The sequence below is a fragment of the Falco punctatus genome, assembly GCF_963210335.1.
Source record: "Falco punctatus genome assembly, chromosome: 9".
NCBI lineage: Eukaryota > Metazoa > Chordata > Aves > Falconiformes > Falconidae > Falco > Falco punctatus.
Window position 1 is genome coordinate 43108210 of NC_137589.1, and position 27866 is coordinate 43136075.

The 27866-nt window shown below is 48.1% G+C and overlaps 2 long non-coding RNA genes across 2 annotated transcripts in view; one reads left to right on the top strand and one right to left on the bottom strand.

The window, feature by feature from the left end:
- LOC308069326 lies at positions 1-22773 on the top strand. The gene is made up of 2 exons (XR_013930343.1): positions 1-309; positions 14397-22773. It is a non-coding gene; the product is annotated as an uncharacterized lncRNA (long non-coding RNA).
- LOC308069325 overlaps positions 20511-27866 on the bottom strand; it is a 66870-nt gene continuing 59514 nt past the window's right edge. Inside the window, exon 2 of the long non-coding RNA XR_013930342.1 lies at positions 20511-27852. This is a non-coding gene — a long non-coding RNA (uncharacterized lncRNA). The remainder of the gene's footprint in view (positions 27853-27866) is intronic.

Genomic DNA, 27866 nt, shown 5'->3' on the forward strand with positions numbered 1-27866 from the left:
GTTCCCTCCTTCTGTTTGTGGCAGTGACTGGCCACCGTGGCAAATTTAACATAGAGAGAGGAAATGAAAACTGCTCCTTTCCATTTTGGAATAGCAGGAGCCAGGTGAGACTCCAGATGAGGCCAAGTGCTGCAATATGCCACCTGTGTACAGCACAGCTCCCAGGTGCTTTCCAAACCAGGACCCACACAACTCCCTGCAAGAGAGAAGCTTGAATGAGGACCAGCTGGATGGAGACAGGGACCAATGCCACCTCTTCTGTCTTGCTTCAGATTATTGTGAAGCCCTGTACCTTGCTCCGTCCCACAGGTAAACCACCTAATAGCAGCTTTACTGAGGAGTCCTGGCACTGATGTGTGTCTTAATCACTGCAAAGCTTTCAGAGTCAGTGGGAGGAGAAACGTGTTCCTACAGCTTTAGCCGGTGCTTTCCAGAATAGTCTCTTGCTTTTATGCTGGCAACTTAGGTTCCTGCTATTATTTTGCCTCTTTGCTACATATGGAGAGAAAGGGAAGCTGCCTCCTTCCCCTGCCCTCAACTGGCCGAGCTGCTGCCAAGCCCTTGCTGCACAGAAAGCTCCCGCCAGGCCTGCAGCATTATGCTGCTTGCGCTGCCCGGCACATCACTGCACTAACCAGAAAAACGAGAGAGGCTTCAGCCCTGCCCTTGCAGAGAGCTAGCTCCACGGCTGTGGTGTTCAGCCGTTCTCCCGGCCCTCCCAAGGGTCTGCCTTTCCTGCTGCCTCTGCCCAGCATCGCCCCTGCTCCTCTGGGCAGTGCTGTGAGCAGCCAGCCCTTCCCTGTGCTGTGTGCCAGTCCTGGAGCCCGCAGCAGACCCTGACTCTGTGCCCTGTTTGACAAGCCTCGTCTCACCCTCCTCCCCACTCTCCAGCCACCACCCCTGTGCATGTCACACTGTGACACCACAAACTTTACTTAATCCTAGAACACCTCTCCTGTACTCCAGGCTGACGGGCACACGGCCTTTCACTACCTGACTGTCATGGCCACGCGCCTGGCTGCTCATGGGCAGTCCCACAGAGCGCTGCTGCTACAATGCTTCATATCCAGGGACTCTAAATGTGCAGACCCCAGGAACAAGGATGCAGTGCCCACACCCACATGCCAGTGCCTGGATTAAGACAGAAGCCCTTAGATCCTGCAGTCAGGGGTGGACAGGCACCGAGATTCTCCAGAGCCCTGCACACACGACACGGCACAGGAAAAGCGCAGCCCCAGCGCCCTTGTTCTCTCTGCCACACGGCTCTGCAGGACAGTGCCAGCACACTCCGCCGTGCAGCCCCAAGGCTGGTGTAAAGCCTCCTTGCTGGGCTGGAGGTCTGGGCTGCTCTGCAGTCAATTGGGATCACGCCTGGGTTTCCGTGTCCCTGGTGGCAGCTCCTGCCGGTGTGTGGAGCTCTGGCACGCAGGGCAGGACAGGGCATGGCTGTGCTGCCAGGCTGCCGAAGAAGCCCGGAGTGCCCGGCCGATGGATGCACCCAGCTTGGGGTGCTGGGAGGAAGAGACTCAGACCCTCCTCCCATCCCATATTAGCTGGTGGAGACTTTCCTTTTTCTGTGGCGGACTTTTGCTTTCACAAAACCCTGATTCATCTAAAGCACATGGTCCCGCAGTAGGCTGCATGGGGGAAGTGGAAGGAAATGTGCTGGAACTGGGGATTGGGCTCTGCTGTGGCAGAGCACGGGGTGAAAGCACGAGGAGTGGCCCCGACTCCTGTCTGCTTCCCCAGAGACGTTAGCGTCACACTCTGCAGCTGTCTGGGGAGGTGGAATCCTGCAGGCTGGGGCTCTCTGCGTGGCTGGCAGGCTGGGGAAGCCCCTGTGGCGCGTCAGCCAAGCAGTGCTTCTCCACAGCCATCCCGCCAGAGCAGCCTTCCCCACCTTGGCTGCTTTGCCATTTACTCACCAGGAAATGTTTCAGCTTCGCTGAGAGTTGCAAAGCGCTTTCTGCCTCTGGTTATTAACCTGCATGCAGGGCTTCAAGGGGTGGCAGAAAATAGGACAGGAAGCCAGGGGTGTGCTTAGCCCCGGTTCAGACGATCCTGTGTGCATCCAGCCACCGCGTCACAGCTGGTGACGAGGGGCTAAATCCATTCTCGGTGCAAACAAGTGTGACTTGCAGTCCAACCCCAAAAGCCAGCATGAAGCCAGGCCTGAGCTGGACGCTGTGGGGTGGCAGTACGCAGAGCTCCAAGCTGAGACCAGCTGCCTGTTTCCTCAGGGAGCTGAGCCGCAGCTCTGGCCAATGTGCCTGATTTCCCTCTCATTTATTTTAGACTTTCAGCAAGACATTTCCACAGCTACTCCCGATTTACACCAGTGGGAATAAGCGATGGTCCAGGCCCCTCCTCCCAGAAGCCTGGCTGTGGTTCCTCAGATTTCTTCCTCGCAGAAAGCATTGAGAGTCCATTTTTTCCCTGTTAAATCATCTGATTTTTTTGGCTCCCCTTTCGATAGGAATTCTTTCTTTCTTTTGCATTAATTTTGCCCAGTTCCAGCACTGACCCATGTTTATGAAAGGGGCTTATGAGCTGTAATGTTAACTAGCCTCAGTTTGCTGATTCAGCAGCAGAATAAATAGGTAATTACACTCTGCCATATGTGTCTCTAATTCCAAATAGATGGTGTCCAAAAGGCACTGTGCATTACCAGCGGATGACTGGAGTTGGGACTGTAAAAATGAGTAAATTGGTCCCCAAGGCCAGAAAAAGCTCTGTCAAATCCCACTGTTTATATCATACTGAGTGGCTGACTTGTGGTTATTTTGTAATTTAATACTGCTAAATGTCAACGGGAAATCCTTTCAACTACAGTTTGATACCTAGTGACAGAAAATCATTCAAGACTTAGACAAAGCAGCTAGCTCAGAGAGGTGCATTTTTTTCTTTTAATCTTTGCATAAAGAGTGATCTTGCAGCAGCTGCCCTGCCCTGGAGGGGAGAGGGCAAACACACTGCTTGCATCTTCTTCCCCCAAAGATGCACCCTTCCTGTGCCATGCCCGAGGCAGTGGCTGTCAGGTGCTGGGCAGGGCTCCTGGACCTCTTTTTCCTAGAGCAGGAGTCGCTGGGCTCAGTGTTCCCTGTGCCTCCCCAGTCAAGCCCAGCTGGGCAAGTTTCTTTACTCCTTGCCCTGCACAGCCCAGTGTGTGAGACCAGCTCTTTTGCCTGCATGTTTGTTTATAAGAAAACAGAAAACCCAGAATGGCCACGTTCTCCAAATACTTCCTGTAAACAAATCCAAATACTCATGCACACACAAAGGCTGCTTGAGCTACGTTGGGGAAGGAGCTGCAGAGAAGGGATTGCAAGTAACTTGCAACGTGACTCTTTCAAATGGTGAACTGAATCTCATATGCCATATTAAATAATTATGTCTAAACTCACCCAAAGCAGCCTCCTGCACTGCTTTCAAAATGCTGTCCTGCCCACCCAAAGAGCTCCTTGAAGGGCTGCTGCTGGGGAGCTATGGACACAGCAAACAGGAGTTACTTATTCTGGTGCTTCCAACTGCCGGTCATCTTCTCGGGCAGGGACAGTCATCCCTTTTTCCCTGGGATCAGAGCATCACAGTGATGCACATTGCACATTGAGACTCAGCTCAGAGCTGGCTGTGCACAGCCCAGGGAGACCTGCCACGAGCTCTGCACTTGGGCAGGAAATTGTGCCCAGCGCTTGCTGTGGGAGGGGATCTGCCTGCGAGACACACCGTGTGGGGGCACTGACCGCAGCCCAGCCCAGCCATGCAAGCAGGGAAGAGTTTTTTCTTCTTTATGTGCAAACGCAGAGCTCTGCTTGGTACAGGTTCAGGTTATACTTGAACAGCCCTTTGTGCTGGGCAGCAGCAGCCGCCATGTTTTCCAGGGCTGCTGTCCGAGCAGGGTCTGTCGCACCTGATATTCTTTGCTCAGTCTGTCTCCAGCAGATCTCTCATCTCTAGGGGCTGAAGAGAATAATTAGAGGTCTGAGAGGTGGACAAAGCCTGTCTGGTGGGTGGGGTAATTTACAAATGCTCAGACTGTCCACACTCCCAAGCCAAAGAGGAAGCTTAATTAGAGGCACAGGAGAAATTCATCTGGGAGAAAATTAGGGCAGAGAGAAGCCCCACCCTACCAGAGGCAGAAGGATCCTTGGTGCAGCCTGCTCCTTCAGAGAATCTTCTGCTAGCAGGGGCCAGAGAGCAGGGCTTTGCTTGGAAGCAAAGGGCGAGCAGCGGCCCTGTGCCCAGGAGCAAAAAAGGTACAGTTGTCCGCTCATTGTTTCTCTGTTCCCTCCTGCTTTGGGAAGCTCTGACAAGATGCGCCATGCTAGCTCAAGCATCTCTCCAGGGCTGCGTGGCCTGGCCTTCTGTTGGCAATTGCCAGCGCAGGCTAATGGGGTCTGCGGGGAAGCTGTTTCACACTCAATTCTTCTGTTATACACTGTTAGCTGCAAAGTGGGGGGAGCTGCACAAGCTGCTCAGGCAATATGTCTGCACAGATCCCACAGGATCCCATCTACTGCTCTTCAGCGATCCCTTAGGATCCAGTCTGCTTCCTCAGGTTTAGGCTAGTGGCTCCTAGAAAACAATGACTGAACAGCTCAAACCTTTCTCTGCCAGGCTGGGGGAAGAGCGGAGCTGCACAGCAGGAGCTGCCTGGCTCTGCGTAGCATCAAGGCAATGGGCACCAACATAAATTCAGACCAGGCTAGAGACTGTCACAGTGCTGGGAGTGTGAGCAGCTTGTGTCACAGCTTCTGGGGCTGTGCCAATACTTCAAGAAAGTACTTCAAAGGTTTGCTCTTACAAACTCCCCAAAAATCTGGAGAAGCCCTGTGAATTAATTAAGAGACAATATTCTCCCAGTCTGAGGGATGGAGCTATTTTGTGGCTAAGGCAGCCAGAGGCGGGGGCACAGAGTCCTAGATCTGCTCCAGCGATTTGCTGTGGGGCTTTAAGCAAATCCTTTTTGGCCCAGCTTCTTGCAGGCACCTGACAGAGACAGGAGCCAGTGTCTAAATGCATTCCTTCTCTTGGAGTTTTACTTTCCCCATTGGTAAGCTTGGTTAACACATCTCACTCTTCCCGGGATGGTGTTAGTATATTTGAAGCATGCCGAGATCTACAGATGAAAGAAATACAATAATACAGTGATACTGTGTGATTATCTGTTGGACTTGGAGACTCAGCCCTCACCCTGTATCCAGACATGGCAGCTCCTGGGACTCCCAGAAACACCAGTTAAGCAGCTGGAGCGCTGAGGGGAAAGCCAGAAATATCCATACCATAGCTGTGGAGAGGTGAGCAGTCCATTTCTACAGGACTATCAAATCCTAATTCCTTCTATGTGGGACAAAGGCACCTGAATTCACTCACTAATTCTTCAGCACAGTTTGAGGAGAGGAAAATGCCCATCATACAGTAATCACTGTCACCCCTGAAGACCCAGGGGAGTTCCCCTCCTGCCTGCAGTGTTCTGCCATGCTGTGGAGAGATGGGAAGTTTGTTTCCTGTGGAACCTAATCTGGCTCTTCTGATAAACAACTCAAAGTAGGACTTACTCGGGGTAGTTCAAAGCCATGCTCCAATCCTCCTCAGCATGACACACAGAAGGTTTAAGATGGGTCCCCTGCTCTGCCTGGTAGCCTGGATGCAGTCTAAGTACTTTCTTAGATAATGCTTATTTTTTCATCACGATGAAGCTACATCCTGTGAGGCCTTATCCCACCTATTGCTTTCTAAATTCAGAAACTCAAGAACTGCAACCAGGAGAATAAATTCAACTCACTGGTACAGCTGAGCTGAAATAAGCCCTGTGCTAACCCAGCATGCAGAAGACTGAGTCATCTTTAACGATGATTTGGGGTGCTACAATGTCACTTTGGCATGTTAAGTACCACCTCTCACAAACTCGCGGTCTAAAAACGTGGTTTGTGGGGCTCCGGGCACCTTGCCGGAGGGGTCAGGCTGGGAATGACTGTTGTTCCCAGACCCACAGACTAACCCCCACTCACAAAGCAGTAACCTCCCTGGCTCTCAAGCGCCAAGTCAGACATCTTCACAGCAGGCCAGGCACTCAGGTTAGGACTGCCTCCAGCACAACCCACCACTGGCTTCTGCTGCTGCTACCTGCCGCCAGAGAGGCACTAGAAAAGTGTGGGATGCCTCTAGCCACCAGAATTACTATTCATGTGATCTTTCTTTCCCTATGGCCTCATTTGGCCCAAAATCCAAATTCCACAGCACCTACACTGTACGCATCTTCACAATTTGCTCTGTCTGAGGCTGCTGGGATGTGTTGCATGCACACTGCCTCCTGCGAGGCGAGATTAGGCAAGGGGAACTGATATATGACATGTAAGGGGATTTCCTAGCTTGTAACAATCTCTCAGATTTCTACTTTTGAGATCAACATGGAGGGGAAAGTCTGGTTTGCGCAATAGTCCCTGTGAAGCAAGACAGCCACTCCCGTAGAGCAGAAACAGCTTCACTCTGATGCTCCCCAAGCCAAGTTAAGTCCTGAACCACTGACCTCTAAAGCTCCCTACAGCAAGATCCAGCCCTCTGAGGTGCTGAGGGGACCCATGAGACAGGGTTGTGTGGCTTCCCTGTGTTCTGAGAAATAACAGCTGAAAACACCCAGTCCTGGTTTGTTTGACGAGGTCTCTGGGCCAGCCATACCTCCTGAAGGGAGGTTCATCTTTCCTTGCATCCCTGGGCCTTACACAAGGGACTGAAGACTCCTGCATTTGGGGACTAAGTGCCATAAAGAGGATGCTGGGGCACGTGGTGGCACTGAGTCCTTCACACTGAGCATGGCTATAAAAGAGGGCTCTGGCAGGCAGGTACCAAAGAACAGCTTGGACAGAGTGTGACTGGCCAAGACAGTCATTTGAGGAAAGCTGCCCTGGCTGGGCAGGTAATGTGTCCTGGCTCCAGCCCAGCCAGGTGGCAGGGACAGGGGGAGATGAACTCCTCAGGCCTTCAGGGCCCAACATGGCAACAGGGCTGCATGTGCTGTTTGCCCTGGGGTAAATCGTGTTTCTGGGGGAGGAGGGCTCGGTAGAGGAGCTGTCAGACGTGTGGCTGCACTTTGGCAAGCTAGATCTGCCCTGTCACCTCAGCCTGAAGTGACACCTGCCAAGCACTTCCACTCCGGCTGGGAGAGATTAAAGGATGGAGTGGCTGGCAGTTAAGGCTCAGTTCATTAGAAAGAGTCCTGTTAATTGGGTATTAACTGGCCTCTGCTGGGGATCGGGGACACATGGGCTGGGAATACAGGACCTGCAGTGTGATGCTTGTCAGACATTTGAACTTTGGCAGGCTGGTGTAGCTGGCATGGGGAGGGCAGCCCAGCCCTCAGCTGGCATGTCAGGCCATGCCCCTTGGAGATTCACGGCTGCTATTGTCTTGGCCAGACTAATCCCTCTTACTGGGATGCTGGTCTGTTTTTTCCTCCCCATCCCAGATTGTGTATCACACCTCTTGGGCTTTACTCAGTTTAAAAATACATGTTTGGGGCTTCATCTGTGCTGCTTTAGGGCACAAAGACCAGGCTGGCCCTGAGATCACCTGACATTAAGTCCTGAAACAAAGCCCTCAGGGCAGAGTCCTCACACTCTGGCACTAAAGTCTCAATTCCTGTCGCCTGGAAACGTAACAGGATTGTCTCCGTTTAGTGGGATTATGTCTGAAAAAGCCTTTTGTTACTGCCACTCTCTGCTCCAGGGTTGACAGCTGAATCAAACCAGATGGGAGTCCCACGGTCAGAGCAAGGAAATGGTGGAGGGCTCCTAGCTCTGACATGGGTTGACCTTGGACAAGGCACTCCATTGCCCTACACTTGGCCTCTCCTCCCTGGGGCACAGGCGAGGAAGAGGTCTTCAGAGATCAAATGCCTCTTGCCCTAGACATGCCAGGAAGCTGTGTGCAGCTCGGGTAGGGGCAGGGGTTATTGTCACTTCTGTCCCTCCTTGACCTGAGAAGCCAGTCTCACATGTCAGGAACAGCATCCCACAGTGGGTGCTGTTGGGGGACAAGCATGTGACTTTTGGCAATACAGCAGGTCAGGTTCACAGGGGGCTAAGGAAACACAGGGAACACAGGGATTAAATGAGAAACGCAAGGCTTCCCACAAATGATTCCTGTCTCCCCTTTACGTCAAACCACAGCAGTGCCCCTCACAACAGCGGCCAGTACTATTGGCCAGGCCTCAGCTTTCTTGGGGTTGGTGGCATGAATCTGCCCAGCCCAGAGCTCCCCAGGTCTGCTCTGAGCAGCAGCCTGTGGAGGATGCTGCTGTAGGTGCCCTTCACTGCAGAGTTGCAACCAGGCAGCTCCCCCTGACACTTGCAAAGCTGCAGTAATGACGGAAGCCTCTCTACCTTTAAGGCATGAGATATGCTATACACAGCAAGAAGGTTTGCCTAATTAACTCCGATTGTATATGACATTGTCATGTTGATTTACTAAATATACGCGGGAAATCTCTTTATTTCACCAGCTGATTGGTGACATAATCTGGGTCTGTAAGGAGCTGCCTTGACACCAATTCCCTCTGGTTATGTTACCTGTCTTTTCCACCTGCAATTGCATCAATGAAGCCCACAAGGAACTTCAATAACTAATTTATTCATTTTGCTTCTGATTTATAGTAAAAAGGAAAGGATGTCAGGATACACTTGTCTAGAATGACAATCAAGCCCAGAACCCTTCCAAGCTCACGCCTTCTCAAGAAGTAGAAGGCTTCACCTTAGCAGCATGTGCATTGTGCAGATTGCAATTACCAGCCACTTTTGTGTTACCATAGACTCACACCAGCTGGGAGAAAGTTTCCAGATAACACAAGCCTGGAAAAGTGAATTGCCTTGCTTCCTTATCTGCTAAAGATATGGGCATCCCTGACTGACATATGACATGTTAGTCATGCTTCTCATGTCCCCACTTGCCCCAGAATAATTACTCCATGTTTACCAAGCTGTGCTGAGGTCCTGCTTTTGTACTGTACCATGGTGGAAAGGGCACCACAGACCCCTGAGGTCACTTGAATGAGCAGGAGGCACAGGATGAAGACTCAAGTTGATGCAAATGAATCCACAACTGTCTGTGGATGAGTCCCAGGACAACTGCAGTACGGCTCAAGGAGCTTCCACATTATTCAACCTTACTTACACCAAAGCACAGATTTTCAAATCTGCATTTGCTGTCTAAAGAAAATGGACTCCAAGACAGCTCTGAAAATCTCATACTAAAACTTCTCCCCCCTTGTGCGACATGGGAAATTTTCAGAAGTTTGTTTTGGCAGCAAACCATTTTCAGTATCTAACCATGTGCCAGAAGGTCGGGACTTTCCTCCCCAGATGGAGAGCAGAGAAATAATTACTGATCTCCTCTTTAGAGGCCACAATGAAATCTCTTTCTGAAAGAGAATACAGTCCTATGCGATTTGTCAAAAAGCAGCTGTTGTTAGTGGTGCCTTCGGAGCACTGATGCAGAGCTCCACTTGCACAGGTTTGCAGTAACTGGGCTGGTCTGTGGTGTGTGCAGCTCCTGCAGAACCTGACATGCATTTTTCAGGGCTAAGAAACTAGGAGCCACATTTCCTGCTCCCAGCACAGAGGTGGAAGGAGCACTGCTCTGCACCATTCATTCTGTCCCAGATCAGCACATCACCATCCCAGGCCACCACAATGGCATTTCCCATTGACCACAACTCTATATGACATTGTTTCCCAAACTTGGAGCTTTTTTTTGAGGCCTAGCCCATCACTGAAACAGTCGTTCTTAGGGGCCGGCGGTGTAAGTGACCTTACACTGGCAGAGGCACCCTGGGAGACTGAGCATGCCTCCTTCAGCAGTTCTCTGAGCTGCTCCGATTTCTGCCTGGAACAACTAAAGTTACAGACCAAACCCATTTCCTCCTGCACACTGACTGTCCTCATCAATGCAGCACTCCTCATCGCAGTGAAACAAGAGCCTCATTTGGCAGAGCAATCAGGGTAGCAGGGTTAGCCACTCAAAGGGATGTGCAGCTACTCTGTCAGGCGTGGAGCCTAGCTCAGCAACAGAGAAAGCAGGGGACAGGGGAACATGCAACTCCATTGGACAAGAGCCTAGTTAAGATCTGTCTGTGTCAGCCCAAAGCTTAATCTGGATTGATGCAAACTGCAGAAAGTATCATTAGAGACTGTCTGGGGAAGTCACAGAGCTTCTCTGCTCCCTTCTTGTCTTCCCCAATAATAGAGATATTTCTGTTTACAAAGGTGGACTTGATCCTCAGAATTTCCTCTGTAGATCTCTAGTATTTGCATGTGTCACCCTGTTTTCCCTGGCTCATTAATCACTCACTGTGCTTGTCAAATTGGAGCAGTGCCTGCTGTGCTCCCACAACCTGCTATAGGGGCCCCAGGCTCAGTGTTTCTACTGCTACTGTATAGCTGCTTTATGGCACTGCAGAACGCAGCCCCCTCGGTGTGCCAACGCACACACCCTAAGAGCCCCCACATCAGCATGGGAGCATTGCCTTGGCAGACTGCATGGCACATGGTTGGCTTGTTTGCTACGGAACAAAAAGCTTTCCTTAAATTCCAGATAAAACATCTTCCATCATCTCCAGGGTCAGTCCCATACTCTGACACACATATACATGCCTAGCTTTTTCTGAGTCTCCAGCCTAGCAGCCAGTGAGTTGAGGTGCTCGTGCTTGGGACAGGAGAGCCGCTGGCTGGGTCCTGCTCACACAATACAAGTGCTCTCCTCCCCTGGACTTCAAACCCCTCTCTCTTCCATTACATTCTCATTCTTTGGTTCATTTTCTTCCCCTTCAGCAAACAAGAAGAAAAAAAAGACAAAAAAGTACATCTGTACACAGGCTCATGTCCCCTGGCATTAAAAGCTGATAAGTTCGGGCCAGGGCTGAGATCCACTTTCTGGGTGATAGCCTGTTTTCTCCCTCCAAATCTCACCCATAACACGATGCTAGCTTGTTTCTTCTCTTCACCAGCAGCAATGGCTTTTTACAGCACAGTCCCTTTCTTTGATACGAGATGAAAGCATATCTTGCCCAGCCACCCTGGGGAGTGGGAGAACTGTGGGGAGAGAAGGAGAATATGCCAACGATATGTCAGGAGAGCTCCTGAGCAAAGACCTGTTTACAGCAGAGACAGCCTGGACCAGTGAGACAGGTCCAGGTACAGTTTAAACAAGGTCTCCTGGGGCTGGGGTGTGGTTCAGGCCTGTCTCAGGCAACCCACCGCATTTGTCTCTCAGTGTGCGATGTCTCTGGCTGATTAGGAGCAAAGCCCACATCCTCCTTCCTGCTTTCCCCGTCAGCTGGAGCACACAGCTTACAGGAACAGCTCCCTTTTTTTCTTTCCCATTTTTAATGACCAGTCTCTGTGATTGGCATGAGGAGCTGAGTCCTGGTAGAGCTGGGGAAATTCAATATTGCTAAGACCAGGACAGGAAACAGTAATGTGTTCCTGCAGTCACAACTCCACATAAAGTAATTTGTGTATTAAACTGAAGATGACACAATGAAATGCTGAAATTATCTTGGTCCATCCCAGCTTACAGGGCGAAATGAACTTAGAAGGGTTCAATCTGGTATTTCTAAGACACCTATCACCTTGTTATCAAGCTCTGAAACATCTATTCAGGGATTTTTCAAAGCTGCCCTATTACAGTGGGAGCAGGACCAAAGGTCTTGCTCAGTCACAGAGCCTTGTGCAGAGCGAGTCACATGCCGACAACAGCCCCAGTGAGCCCCAGGGCCATGGGATAGTGGGATCTCTGATCCAATGCTGTTCTGATGTGCTCAGTGTTAACAATTTAAGCTGCAAGAACTGCCATGTGGTGCCAGACAAGGCAGCTCTGCAAGATCCCCATCCTACCGAGCAAGCCAGGGATGACAGGGGACAGGAGATGTTTTTCTGGACACTGACAGGAAAAATCCCACAGGTTCAAGACAGTTCTTTCCATCTGAAGATTTTTAACAAACATGTCTCTGAGCTTCCTGATCTGCAGAGCAAGATGAGAGACTGAAGGAAAGCCAGGTCCCTCAGGAGATTACCAAGACTGCCTCTTTTCAGTCAAGTCAGAGGTACTCTAGAGGTAGCGCCAGTCATGGCTGACTGACATCCGCCTTAACCAGAAGGGCAGCTGGGCTCTGACCAAGGAGTGGAAAAAGTTAACTCTGTCTCATCTCCAATTGCAGAGACATAGAGCTGAGAGCTCCAGAAGCCAGGACCAACACACAGCTGCCTTTCCGCACATGCTGTTTACTTTGCTCAGTATCGAAGTATCAAACACTGGAAACCCAGGATGCTCTTCAGTATGTCCGTGTCCATGCAGGGCTGTGAGACCAGCAGAGGCTCCTATTTTACCTCCCTGTTTCCATTTTCCACCAGTGAAAATCAGAGTTTGAAGCACAGTCTGAAGCTGAAGCTTAATGTGAAGTTACCTTTTAAGTCTTATTTTAATGTTAAAATGAAACCACCTGCACCTCTAGTTGAATCCCTCTAATAGCTATTAATTTTCCCAAAGGAATTAATAACAAGTTATTGATTTGTATACTCAGCAGTTGAGCAATGAAAAGGAAGAACTAAGACCACAGAAATCTGGGAGGGTAGTGCCAGAATCACACTTTGACACAAATCACTGGAAAATATTTCGCTTAAGGTTTTCCAAATGACAAGTCAAAACAGGGAATATAACAATCCATTGTCTTTAAATGTAATCCTACAAATTGTTTCAGGTAGAATATGTGCCATTTTTGCAGTGCTGTGATAGTGTCTTTCCTGCTGTTTTTTAGGAAATTGAAACAAGAGCCTAGAAAACACATAGTCATACATGTCTGTGAATATTTGGCCAGCTGAGCAACAACCTACTCCCCGCTAACTCACTTAACAATGTGCTTAAATATAAACTACTGCTTAGTCACATACCCATAGATACACATACATTTCCATTCATATTTCATTCATCCCAAACTAAGCATCTCCATTAAAAATCTCTACAAACACAGAAACACACCGCTGGTATTGAATGGCAGTTAAGCAATTCATTTTCCTCTAAAACTCATCTGCTGTAATCTTCATCAAGAAAATCAAGCCAACCAAAGCAAATTAATATAGATATGCCTGCTCAAAGTAAATAATTGTTTGAGCAACCTCTCTACTGGGGAGGGTTTAATTCTCTTCTTACTGTTTACGGAGTCACTGGCAGAGAAAGGACATGTTTTTCTCCACTTCAATTGGGTGATCTAATGGACTCCCTAAAGCTCTAGAGCATGGTATAAATGGGCAACAGCCATTAGATGATGCAGGAAGACAAATCAGCCCTTTTTAGCTTCAGGTCCTCTACATAGCCCATGGGATTGAGCTAATGCAAGAATGAGCCAAAGAGAAAACCAAGCATTCAGTCCCTTAATGACAGGAGCTGCCTTCCCTCAGGGACAGAATGCTTCCCTGCAAGCAAGGCAGAGGGACACGAGGAGGAGACATGGCGGCAGGGATCCAGTTAGAGGGGCTTTGTGGTCAAGGTAGCAGGGGAAGGGGATTTTCCACATTGCATGGTATAGGGAAGGAGTTCAAGGAGCCTATGATAATTGTGTCCCTGGCCCAGGTGCTGGGAACCGACAGGCCTGCATTTTCAGCTGAGACTGTGGGTGTCCAGGCTGCCTGCCAGAGGATGCCTGGGTTGAGAGATGGCCCCCATAGCCCAGCCACAGGTTGCTCTGTGCTGTCCTCCACGATACATTCACTAGTTAGAGCAGTCCAGATTCCATTTGACTCATCCCTGTGGGGCAGCTGAGAACTGGGCTGACTTCTAGGAGCATTCCCTGGCGTAAGCAATCAGGAAAAGAAATTTTCAGTGTCACCTGAGTCAGCATCATTCACAAGCCTAACCTGTACTTCACCCACACAGGCACTTAGACCAGAACTGTCTACAGGCTTGTCCAGTCTAGGCACTGGAAACAAGTCTGTTCCGATCTCACCACTCACCCCAAAAGAGCTGTCTGGAATATCTGTGATCAATATACAGAATCAGAGAGTCTGAAACAGTTAGTGTAGAACAGAAGTGAAAGTCGTGCTTCGACACACCACCTTGTTCCTGGAACACACACAGAAGCAAAATGAGCTGCAGAGATTAGTCACTGCTCTGACCTCATGCTTTGGCCAGCATGGAGTCAGAGGGCTGAAACAATGCCACTTCCCGTCAAAAAAATGATTCAGAAGTTTAATGTACACTGCACTTCCCAGCCCAATTTGGTCTCTGCTAATTCCACTCTATTTTTATCATTATTCAAATAGCATATCCCTTTGAAATCCTGTGAAGACACTTGTCCCGACCTGCCAGAGGGTTCAGTTCATGCTTTTCTCCCACATCTCTTTCCACAGCCTTGCTTGATTTCTATGCCCCTGCTGTGAAAATGATCACACTGGCCTTGCTGCAACGTAAATGAAGAGGAGTTGCTCTACTAAGTAAATGAGAAAACACATTATCAGATGAAGATCCAAGGAGAAGGCGGACAGCACATCCAGCATTCCCAGTCTCTTGGAAGATGAGTACAAAGGCCTGCGATACGTTTGTTGCTGTTGTACGTATGCACGCTGACATTCAGACAGAATAAGAGAGGTTTGCTCTTCCCATTTTTTGCTCCATTTTGGCTCAGCACTGTGAGCGGACTCAGACAGATCCATCCTGAATGCATGGCTCCTACCATCCTCTCTGCAGACAGGTGTCCTGATGCAGCACTGTGAACAGCTTTATAAAGACAAGTGCACTTCAGAGTGTGACCCTCTGAAAGGCATTTACAGCTAATGGGGAAAGGCAGAGAGAAAATAAACATGCATTTTTCAAAAGCGAGTGTAAAAATGGTGTAGAATTAAGCTAGCAGAACAGAAATTACAGCTGGAGCCCATGATCCAGGCTGAATAACTGAACAGCTGGAGGCCTTGTCCTTGAGGTGCCAGGGGGTGGTTTGTTCTTCAGGTAGGTATTTACCACTAGCACATTTCCAGATCTATTGGAAAGTCTTCTTACAGTTTCAAAACAGTGGTGCCCTCTCCTTAAACCAATTTTTTTTTTAAAAAAAAGACAGATAAAAACAGGGCAGCCCCACAGGCAATTGGAGGTATGGCAGCTCGTACCCACTGGGTATGATTTTTAACAACCCAAACCGGCTCCAGAATAAAGCACAGAAAATGTCAGCCCTTTGTATGAAAGGGCTTTTGAAAAAGCCAAGCTGATTCCAATTTGCCGGAGGCATTAAGACAGCATATGTCACAGTGCCTGGGAACTGAGAGGCTAAGAGTTGGCTCCAATGTGCCGGATAATGGAGCCACTACTACTAGTCCAGTGAGCTCCGGCTGCCACCCTGCTCATGGTAACAGTTTCCAGCATGCTGGCACTCAGTGCAGGCCACCTGCAAGCCAGATCTGGTCTGTCGGAGAAAACTGGGACCTATTTTAGTTGCCCAGCTGCAGCTCAGCTCATTTGCAAGAGGCAGCCTGCCACATCAGAACTCCTTTAGGAAGCACCAGGAGGCAAACCAATCTGCTGCCTCTGAAAACAAGATGGGTAGGAGGGTACGTCTCTACCCCTGCTTAGATGGGAAGCAGAGGGGATTGCTGTGGGAGGCAGGAGAATGCAAAGACTGTCTCCTCACCAAACACCCTCTGCTTTGCTTCAGGGAAGAGCTCTGACATCCCTAGGCTTAGATATAAAATCCCAGGGCAACTGAAGTTTGTGCCAGCATCTCCTGGAGGCTGCTGGGGCCTGGCACATCTGCTGTGGGCAGAGGCTTGTCAGGCCTTGCAGGGGGGGGTTCGCCCCCAGCAACTGCCTCTCCAACTCTGCTCTCCGCTGGCTGCCCCCTTGCCGGGCAGGGCCCGCACCTCGCTGCCTGCCGGTGTGAGCAGCCCTCACAGCTACTCTGGCCGGAGAGGATCTACTGTTGAAGTGACCGGGCAGGTTATGTAGCCTCCTTTGGGGCCAGCCATGGACATATTTCACCCCATGGCATTGACAAGGGATGTCAGCATTCTCAAGAGTCAGCAACCAGCTAAGCGAAGAGGGAAGACAGTCAGGACGGGTCCCTGCAGACCTGGTGAAACAGGAGGGCTGAAGAGTTTTCCCCGGGTCTTAACCTTGGGGTCTGGTGCACGGTGGAGTCAGGTAACTGGGTTGTACCAGGGCCCCATGCTGCTGCTCCAGGCGAGGCTGCAAAGCCTGTGGAGGAGTCCCCTGCCCCTGCTGCTGGGAGGGACTGCCACAGTGCTGCTCCCTGCCACGCTGCCAGCCTAGCCAAGCAGCTCCCCTTGGAGAATGCACCATCCAAGCAGCTACAGAGCAGTGCTGGATCCCAGTCTGCACCCACCCCCCATGGCAGCTTCCTCTGAAGCAGAGCTGAGCAAGTGCACAGCACACCAGAGAAGCTGCTAAGCTACAGCAGCACTGTTGGAAGCTGTGTCGCGGCACTAGTAGGTGATATGTACCCAGGGAGCATGGAAAGAGCTAAGCCAGAGCAGAATAATGAAATATTGCCATCTCCTCCCAGGCCTGGCCTTTTATCAGATACAACTTCCTTCTCTTTAGTCATACATCCCTGTTCTCCTGTCAGAATGCAATCTCAGACCTAGCAGCAGAGATGACTGAAACGCCGATGCTTGCACATACCCCTTGTATCCTCTTTTTTGCTCCAGCTGGAAGGTATCTGCTCAGCTACCTGAGGAGAAACAATAAAATTGCCCCTCCGCAGCCAACTGTCAGCCTGGGAGAGCAGTGCTGTTCATGGTTATTTACGTTTCAATAAAAAGTAGTAGAAATACAACCACAGAAAAAAACAAGAGACCCATGGTCCTCCGAGAGGAAGATCAGTCACTCCCACACCTATTGGCCTGTTTTCTTACCAGAAACTACTGGCCAGGTGGTATGGACAGGAATGAGTCAGACACAGGACTGCTCATAAAGCAAGCAGGAAATGAGAAGTATTGTCCATGCAAAATGTGCTTATCAGAAGGCTGGAATGAAAATGTTCATTTTCTTAGGGAATGTTTTTAGTGGAAATGTTCCAAGTATTTTTTTTTAAGAAAAAGCCCTAATGCTCCACATTTTTCACTTTTATTTTTTCATTATAGAGAAAGGTTTTTAAACCATGCACAGGCTGTATTTTGTGCGATAAAATGTTCCTCTGACATTAGCCTGCAGTGAACATCCCAGGAACACCAGTTTACTGGTAGGAATGATCACAGACCAGCAAATCCTAAACCACCCTGAAAGAATGTTCCATAAAGGGAATTACAGGCTTATAAACCAGCTTTTGCACCTGATGCCATGAGTTATATTTACCTGGTCTGGGAAGTGAAACGGTATCACATGCACAGCATGTCAAACCAGAGCAATGCAAACTTCAATTGTACATGCTGGCAGTTTCCTGTCACAAACAAACTGCAGACCAAGAACTCCTCATTACTACCTCAGTCATTTCAAAGCATAAATGCAATTATCATGATCTGATCAGGAACAACAGAGAAAGAGGCATAATTTGCTGACAACACTATTTGCAATAATTAATCTCCCAGATCTTGCCTTACAGGGTCACGGACATCTTGAAATGGGAAATGGGATGTTTAAATCATTTGCGTCCCTTTAATCATGTGCACATCATGTGCACCAGCCAGGGTGATGGAGGGCCTCCTGCTCAGAGTCTGGCGGGTCCAGGGAGGACAGGCCATGCTTAGGCGCTCCCACCTGGGGTCCAGCAGGCTACCTTAGTCCCCTTTCCTTCCAGGGACCAGAACTCTGCAAATCAGGAGAAAAAGCCCTGCTTTCAGTTAATGGAAGGAGCTGTAAAGCTTTTACAGATATCAGTTCAAATAGCCTTTATCAACACTGGAGTTGGCTGTAGCCCTAACCTGAGATGCCATCAAACTAAGCCCACAAGCTCTGGGGTTTATCACTGGGTGAGTGTGGGGAAGTTTCAGCCAACTGATGAGTAAAGAAGACACCCAGATAAGACGGGTGTAAAATCAGTAACCAGACAGCATGTCTCAAGCAGGCTTGCAGCCCAGCAGGGTGGGGAGGAGTCAGGCAGAACAGACAGGGCATGGGCAGGGTTTAGAGAAACCAAGTCAGGCATTAACCTTGCCCTGCAAGGTGCCAGGAGAGCCAGAGGAGCTCAGCATCTAAAGCCTCGCTAGTCCTTGGCCTTGCTGACAATACCCACAACAAACCAGTGACTGTCAGTGGGAATAGCTGGATGCTGTGCTGAAGATCCTGCTCCCTCACAAAAATCAGGGATGTGTCCAACATCCTCCCTGTGCTCTCTCTGACTGCAAAGGGCTTTGTTTCGGTCACCCAACATGCCTCAGGAGGGAAAGGATTACATGAGCAGGGGCATGTGTGTCTCCAGGTCTGCCCACGTGCTGCTTGTCCTTACAGCATCCAGGCAGGTGGGTGCTGCAGTGTGAGATGGGAACTGGCTGATGCTGCTATAGCAGCAACATGCTGTAAAAATGAGCCTGAGAGAGTAATATTGCTTTCATGGGGAAAAAAAGTCCTGCTCACCTGTAAGGCCACTGAAGCAGAGAGTAAAAAGGGTGCCTGGAAGAGGTAAACAGAGCCAGGATGCAAACTGCATTTAGAGTTGCCATTTCCAGTGCTGAGCTCTGGCCCCTGGGCTGACTGGCTTCCTTTGCTCCCCGGAATAAGACCTGTCAAAATTCTCCTACCTTTGATCCCTTTTTGCAGGAAGATGTTGTACACATTAGATGCTCATTAACATTTATGTAAGTCATCTGCTGCAGTAGCAGCTTATCTTTCTGCTATTTGGGAGAAAAGAAAACTCACAAAAGGTCTGTGCAGAAAAGCCCGGGACCACAGCACTGGAAAGATGTGGCTGAAAAGTCCATCTAATCCCTCAGCACTGGTCTTACTTCTTGCTCCCATAGTAATTCCCACAGAGGCAGAAGCAGCGCAGGGGGGAGCTTCCCAGCTAAACTCTTACTGTTGCTATACCAGGTTAAGCAGTTAACTGGATGCACTCTGCTTTTAGACAATGGTTCACTGAGCACAGCTGTCACCAAACAACAGCGTAGCAGAGACTGAACAAATGCATTCAGGGGAAATCAGATAATAGAGGTGGAAAGTGTCTTGTGATCCATTTAACTGTCTGCTCCCATGAGACCACCGCAGAGACTACTGGATTTGGTAAACCAGCATGACCGTGCACACACACATGATGGAACACATTCACACACAGCAACCCTTGGGCAGAGCAGGGCACGGCAGAACATGTGACCCTGCCAGCAGGCTGCTGGGACCAGCATGGACATCACCAACAGTCTCTGTGAGCAGGTCTGGAGGGAGGGATGGGCACTGTACTCCGGCCGAGACTAATCTTGGTGAGCCTGTTGCTTCACAGAGTCTGTTCAGCAGATGAAATCTCACCAAAGCACTGTGTGGAGTTTACACTGAGCCAGGTGAGTCTTGCAGGCTCTCCTGCTCACCTGGCTCAGAGAGACTCAGACCACTCTCCCCACTGTTGGCTTAATAATTAAGAAGTTGTTCTTGCCAGATTAAGGGCACATCTTTCTTTACAGAGCAGCCGGCTCTGTTTACCCCTAATTGCACTCTAGGTAAGAGGTTAAGAGGAGAAAGGATCTTATTATCTGGGTAAGCTGAAAAAAAATCCCCAACCAGGAGGGCCAGTGCAGCTGTTCCTGCTTCTCCAAGGGCAGGACTCTGCCTCTGGAACCTCCCCAGAGCCCCATCCCTACCCTGGAGAATTAATTATCTGCTCCTTGTGCCTGGGCAGAGAGTGGAGAGAGATGATTCCTTTGTGTTATGAGAGGAATTGTGAGACAGACGAATTAGGTCTCGCTCAGTGTTCAAAGTCAATTACAGCACAGCCTGGAACAGCTCAGGTCTGCACAACACACCACACCTGGTATACAGAGTCCTGCGTATGTCTACACACACAGAGCTGTGTTGAAGCAAGGAAGGATTTCTCCTGCAAGGGCCTGAGACTACTCAGACAAATCCTATTGATCAGCTGAGGTCTACAGAATAAAACCCCCGTGACATTAGCCATGCTCTGCAGTCCAGGGGACCAGCAATGTTACTACGAATGCCTGAAGTGCCGGCTGCTGTGAGCCCTGTGGTGAAGGTACTGGTTTGACAACACCCAACAATGACAGACAATGTAAAGTAGGCGGCAGTGTCTTAGCTCTCCATAGCTCTATCCTAACCAAAAAGGAGCAAAAAGGCTAGCATGCAATAAATGAATCCTGCAGCCTGGCAACTAGGACAAGGTGGAGCTGTGAGTGCACAGCACAGGGATTACGTGGGGCAGCTGCCAGGGCACCCAACTGGGATTGCAGCAGGACTCAGTAAATCAGAATTGAATGAAAGACGCATAGAAGACTTCATACAAACCGTCAGAACAATTGACCCACCTGGCAGAAAGAGGTTTTAAGCAGAGAGTATCAGAAAAAGCAGGTTCAGGAATGTTGAGTTTTTCCAGTTGTATTTAATCTGAAATGAACAGCACAAGACACCCGTCTCTCAATAGTAATTTCTATCAAAGGAATGTGGAGCCCATTTGGGACAGCATGTTGTCTGGGTTCATTTCCATTCAGATGTACTCGCATTTCCCATGCAGCTCAGAAAACATGCTTATCTTTTCCAGGTAGGGATGCTTCTTGACATAGCTAAGAGATGCTGGAATACACTCTGTGTGAAGCACAGTGAATTCACGGCAGGAATTGCTTTCCCATCTCCTGAGCACACCAGTCAGCTCTGAAGCAATTTCTTCTTCTCTGTTAACAATGTAAAGCTTTGGCAGATTACCCAACTTAAAAAGTAATTTAAACTGCACTTATAAAATATTTCATGAAACATTTCTAAAAACATTGCCACTTTCACTCCCCAGCCATGACAGTAGCAGTTGAAAGAAGGATAGTGCAGTGAAACCTCTCTCTTAAACTCAGATCTCTTGAAATTTCTGCTACTTCAAGCTGCTATTTCTATTCTGTATTCACTTAAAAGGTGTGGAAAATAGGCATATTCTATATCAGATTTTGTTGTTTTAAAACTGGTGGAAGTAAATACTTTGATCTAATCACATGTAAATTATGTGTCACTGTTAAAATATGGGACTGCATGTAAATCTCAGATACAAAAGAAGTCATCACCGTCTCCATGTAGAATGAAAAGAAATGTAGAATATTAAAATCAGGAGGTTCAACTTTATTAGCATAACAGCTTCAGTTTATATTCATGTGCACCAAAAATGCATTCACAGCAAAATAACTCAGAAAGAAGAAAAGCCCTGATTCAGCACAGTAATTTAACTCATATTTAGCCTAAGCATATGCTTAAGTCCAGCTGGGCTTAAGTCCAGATGGAGAAAAGTCCTCTAATAGTCAAGATAAAGTCAATAAAAGTTGAACAAATGATTGCAGGCTGACCAAAAAATCCAGAATAGTTTTTATCTGAGTTCAGTCTTTGTTTCAATTCAAGTGTGTTCTGTTGTTACAAATCTCTTTGTCCGGGCCTAAGCCAAGTCCTCTGAGGCTAACAAATTCATAATAAGTACTATCCTTGAAGAATGGGGGGCAAAAGCTTCCAGACTGCATCAATCTTCCATTGACAGCAAAAGAAGTGGATGGAGCAGCTACAGGTAACAGCAGTAGAAGCCAAGTGGGGCATGCTGGTGTATACAGAGAGCTGAACAGGACACTGTTCGTCCTCCATTTTGTGTGAAAAAATGCAACAGGCCATGAATTCCCACCTGCTCCCTTCTCCCTCCTGAGCTGAGCAGCAGTCCAGAGCTTCAAGGTATTCCCTCCCGTCCTCCCAGCTGGGGGTAGGCTGTCATTGCTGAAAGATCTCCAGCTCTCCCATACAAAGGCAGGCCTGGTGTCAGGGCTAGAGAAAGGACTTAAACCGCGGGTGGCAGAGAGCTGTTTTCCTCCCCTACCTGCTCTAGGGGAAGCGCTCGCTTTGCAGGAGGTGATTTTCAGTGACAAGACACTGATGCAGAGGTGGTTGTGGCCACTGCATGCAGAGATCCCTGACCTGGCAGGCTGTTGTGACTCCCTCTGAGAATTGGCAGTGCCTTGTCAGGCTGCTCTCAGATTTCCCAGCTCAGTGATCAGTGACAGCACTGTTACAGACCATCATGGCAATGAAGCCATGGCTCAACTGCATAAGGGGGGCGAAGCGAGAGAGGGCTTCGCTCTCTGCCCGTCCATCAGCGCTTGTGTGAGTGTCTGAGTCTGCATCCAGTTCAGGCATCAGCCCGAGAAAACAGACAAGGGTTTTGTGACTTGCCTTGGTGAAAGTGTCACACGTTAGCTGCAGCAAAGAATACAAAGCAGTACTGCTAGGCCTGGGGAAGACATGAGTATGTTAAAAGCCAAATAAGATAAACATAATAGGGAATGGTTTTCAGCCACTATTAAGTGGAAGAAACCCATGCTACCCTTCAAACAATAGCACCTGGCACCCAAACAGAAAAGCAAGGCATCTCAGCTCACACACATGCAAGAGGCTAACAGATGCTAACTGATGCTAACAGACTCTCAGACTGGCTTGAGAGGGTGTTCCAGGGCTGCTGGGCTGCAGTGGGCAACAATGGGAGAAGACTGAGGAACTCTGCAGTACCACCGCTCAGACTGACCCTCAGCTGCTCATAAGCAGAACTGCTTGTTAAGACAATGAGCTTTTCAGGGCAACAGCAAAATTCTTACTCAATACGTATATGACACCTAGAGAAGGAAAAGTACAATGTCAGTGAAGCCGAAGTTGTTAGCATAAATATTGCAATGAAAAAAACTTTTTCTCAAATTGAGGAAGAATCACCTGATTAATCTGGACAATGGGCTGTGCCTCCTGTGGGTACAGGCATCAGCAGCAGGGTAAAACATTTTGTCCTGTTCCAAAAGGCTTGATGCCCTAAAAGCTCTAAACCCCCTAAAAACTCTCTGGTGACATGAATTCAACCATTTCCCAACAATCTTCTTTTCCAGAGCAACAGTGAGACACCCTCTTTCAAGGCAATGCAAAGCGTCACTGGCCCCATGCACACAGGAGGAGATCACTGCTTTCTCTCTCTGCACATTAGGTGACTTCACTCTGTTTGCTGTGAGCTTTTGCAAAAGGTTCCTTTCATCAGCTGCCTTTGAGGTTCTTTGAAAAATGGAAATAATTAGGCATGTGTATTTTCATTGGCACAGAGAGGCTGAAGCCTGATCTGAAAGGCTTTGCCTTTGCAAGAAAATAATAGGTCCAATTAAATGTACTTTATTCTCTGAAGTTCAAACGCCATAGCTTTGGGGGCAAAAATTACGTGCAGAACAGGGATATAGGTATATATAGGACTGGGGTTAAAGATAATCTGGGTTTACAAAACAACAATGCTGATGATTAATAGAGAAGCAAAGGGTGAAAGTGTGACACTCCTGTCCAGAGGGACAACAAAAAAGCCCTGTGTCCACTGGCACTTAGTCCACTGAGAACTGAGTGACTCCATTTGCATGCGTAATCATACACCAGCCTGCTGAAATGATGGATGTAGCTGTGATAAAAACACACTGGCCCTGAAGGGAGCTGGCTCAGACCCCTAATTATCACTCATGATTCCTTGTTCAGTTAATACTTGCAAGAAGTTTCTAAACTTTCAAAGGAATATAAATCTTATCAAAGTATTTCTAATTGCACGTAAATGACAGGTACAGTGTCATTTAGCTTGGGCTGGAGGGAAGGGGCAGCAGAGTTCTCCAGAACCAGTGCAAAGGTCTAGTACTGCATTCAAAACTCAGAGAGAAATCAAACCCTCATATAAATTTTAACTGAAAGCAAAATTGCAGTTAAAAACCAGAGAGGATGCTCTAAAAATAATTAAAATCATGTGAGACAAATCAACATGCTCCTCTGCTTATGGGTCTTGGCTCTCTGGGGGCTAACGCCTGTCTTTGCTGCCTGCAATGGCTTTCTTTCTGTATGCTTGGACAAAAGACACTTTATTACAGTAATTTATCACCCCATAAAAGTGGCTTTCTTGTATTGCTGAATAATTCTGAAAGAAATATGTTTTAAAAATTAAAAATGCAGTCAGTGTATGCACACTCAGGTCTGCTGGGAGACATTTCTGCAACTACTGTAACTGCCTGGGTAGTTTTAATACCTCTACCTTCTATTATTTAAAGTATGATGATATTTTTTTTCCTTCTCTGAGCTTTGTCAGCTATAAATAAAAGATAAGGGTTGAATTGTACAGGGTATCTGTAAGCACTTCCATTATTGATACTTAATGCTACTTGGAGGGGGTGGTAAGACCATGGTGCTTCTCATTTGCACCTAAACCCTGAGGCCCAGCTGAGAAAAGCAGAAGGTGAATGTTTGAGAGGTCATTTTTTCTGTGCATGCTTCCATTTTTTGTCCTCCATGTGGCACCTTTCAGCATGAAAACGAGACCTATCCACAGATATTTAATGAAACATTAAACAAAGATGCTTGGTGTGGCTGTGAAAACTGTTTGATAGGACCCAGGATTAACAGGAAAGGATTTCTAGGATAATCTTGGGACTCAGAAGATTCTCAGACAAGGTGTAGAACTGTGTCCGTGATTGTGAAGCAACAAGAACTTGTTTTGCACTTTATTATCCCAGAGGGTCCTTTGTCTGCTGAACTGGAGCTGCTTTCTCCCCAGCTCTGGAACAAAAGGAGCTCCTTTTCTTGGCACTCTTGACTTTTAAAGTGTTGCCCTTGTTTTTAGCACCACATCAGTCAGTTGTTCCTCAAAAGCAGTAAATTGCAGAATAAGGAAAAAAAAACCATGCTAAGATGGGATCAGTAAGAAATATACTTATCAGACTTGTCCCAAAGCAGAAGGGTTGTTTGACCTGGGATCAGTCTGAAGGAAAAGGAATGTGTTAGTAAGGCTACTGTTAAGGCAGACCTGTAATATGGTTTTACAGGTTCCAGGGTCCTTGTTCCTCACTCTGCTGTCTCCACCAGCTCAGCATCCTTAGGCACTGGACTGAAGCTGGACATTTGCCCCAGGGTGAGTGTCCCTACAAATCTTTTATTTATAGCTCACTCATGTCCTTGTTCCTCAGGAAAGTGGCACCAAAGCAAACCACATGTACATCTTTTTGTCTGCTGCTGTAGCTATATCAAGAAATTTTTTGCTGCTAAAACAGATAGGCTTTTCAAAAGGGTGAGGACTACCTTCTCTATAGGAAGTCTCATCCCTACAATCTCTTGGATTTGCAAAGTAGCAGGAATTGGGTTGGAACAAACACGTGAAAGTAATCCTAAGGCATGAATCCTGCCCTCTGTGTCATTTCTCCAATGCTTTTAAAGATCATGTGGCAAATTCTAGCCCATGGAGCCAGGCGAGTGAGTGCAGTGCCAAAGTTGGAGAATAAATGGGTAAGTGGAGTCACTGTCAGACTCAGCCATCCGTGTGTCCACAGGCTTGTACAGGGAGACAGGAACCATTCAAAGCGATGCTTCCCTGGGAATTTTCATAAGAGCTAATGACCGCCTTCGGTTTTATTGTGGCCCAGTGAGATCACAGAGTAACCGGATTGCTAATCAGCCCCGATAACACACCAGCATTTGCCTGATGAGTCAATAAGTACATTGAGCTGAGTTTCCCCTTCATATTCTCTGTCTTCCATATTGCCTCAGAACTGGTAATGACTGTGTCAGATATCCTTTACCAGCCGTACACTAATTACAGATCTGCAACCAGTCCTGATGGTTCTTCAAACCACAAGATGATAAAATTAGATCATTACGCATATCACCCTCTTTGCAGACAATTATCAGAGGGATGCAACAGTATCTCTCCCCATTTCATTTTCTAAGAAGTGACTTCAAGACCCAGAGAGTGAGATAGTGAGTCATGCTCAGAGGTTTCTTCACCAGCTTTTATTTAATCAAAGTTAACAATGAGAAAAGCTGCTCTCTGTGCATAGATACCTAAAAACTGTACTCACATGGTAGCACTGCAAGAACAGCCACACAAACCTCAGGCTCTGCGTAAATTCAAATCACTGGTCTACATTTTAAAAGCAAAGGGGTTGCCAGGCAAATCATAGGCACCACTGAAAGCAGAAGGGTGGGAGCCTGCATCCAACCATGAGCATAAGGGAGAGTCCCTAAGTTATCTCACTGACAGATGGACTCCTTCTGTATCACACATCCTTGAACTGCCATTTCAGTTGGAAATACGCAGCAAGCAGTCACACAGACACTGGGCAGGGCGCTTAGAGGATTGGTGCTGTAGAAATGCCTAGACAGACACTCACTTGTTGAGCTAGCAAGTTTTGGTACAGGTACAGAGCTACACTGAATCAGACCAGAGGCTCATCTAGCCAGTGTCCTGTCTCCATTAGTGCCCAAGGCAGATGCCTAGGGCACAGTTTAAAGTCAGGCCACTGTTCAGGCTGACCCAGTTTAGCTTTTCATTTATGAAGTCATCTGGGGAAAGACACACCAGGCTGAGCTGGGCATTTCCCACATAAGCGTGGCAGCATTCCAGATTTCCTAAAATGCCACAAAACCCACAGCCCCACTGCTTACACTGCCCTTGCAGTCAGCTGTGTGAGCTCCTGCTAAGCACAGTTATCTTTCTGGGCACTCCCAGCCAGACTTGCAATACCACAGATACTTTGCAGAGCTGCCCTGATTATGCTTCATGTTATGGTACCAGTTCTACGCAGCTTAAAAGGCATTAATAAATAATTAATTGAAGTTGTTGGCTTGCTATATATATATAAGCAGCATGTGTCCAAAATGGTTACCAGCACATCAGTGGAAGTTACCATAGATAATGATAAGCTACAATTAAAAACAATCTATTGCTCTGCTGGACTGTGTAACAGTATGCAATAAAAGACTAATCACTTATTAAAACAGCTACAAATATTTCATTAACCTTTATGCATTATTTCTAATGGGGCTTGTCTACTCTGCAGTCACTGCAGCGACTAAGTGACAGAAGTACTGGGCAGGATTTAAGCAGCCCTGTTCTGGCACTGCAGGCAGTGCAGCTGCTGTGACTAACAGTATTGTTAGTGCTTAGCCCCGAGTATTTACCCAGCCTTTTGGGCTGGGTTTCTGGCCCATGCTGAGTTCTGTGCTGTTGCAGCACTACAGTTAGCAGCACACAAAGAACAGGTTTAAAGCTGAAACTGGAGCTGCAGCTCCTGTGAGAGCACATTGAGAGATGACTCTTCACCATGGAGCCCTGCATGACACATCTCTGGCAGAGTCAGGCCGCTCCCTGTGAAGTGGCGATTCCCAGCACTGGCATCCCAAACTGAACCCCCTGGCTGACTTCCTGCATGTTGCAAAGACATTTTGCCTACACATAGTGGACATTCCCCATAATTCTCTAGTGACCAGTTGAACTCTTGCCACCTGGTTTCCTTCCCATAATAGAAATCAGATGGGTCTGTTTTCTGGAAAGAAGCTCTCCAGAGAGCTCTGGATGTCTCTGCTTACCTTCATTTTGTGTGAGCATCACCTGTGCTGGGAACACCCATGTTGTATTGTGCCATTTGCACCTGGGGAGCTCATTCCATTTAGTGTGTTCATGTTGCGTTATCAGTTGGATCTGGATTTACACAGACATATGGAAACTCAGGCAAAATCTTTCCTCTGAGCACACACTATTAGCTCTGCTGATTACTCCCAGCAGTACTTACCACTGGATAAGAGAGGCTTTCAGAACTGAAGTACTTCAAGGACTGTGTTTCCTTCACAGAAGCTTGTCTGCTTCTTCAACACCCTGCTATTTGAAGCTCTCTCTGCCCATGGCAGCCTATCACAAGCCTGCAGAAATTAAA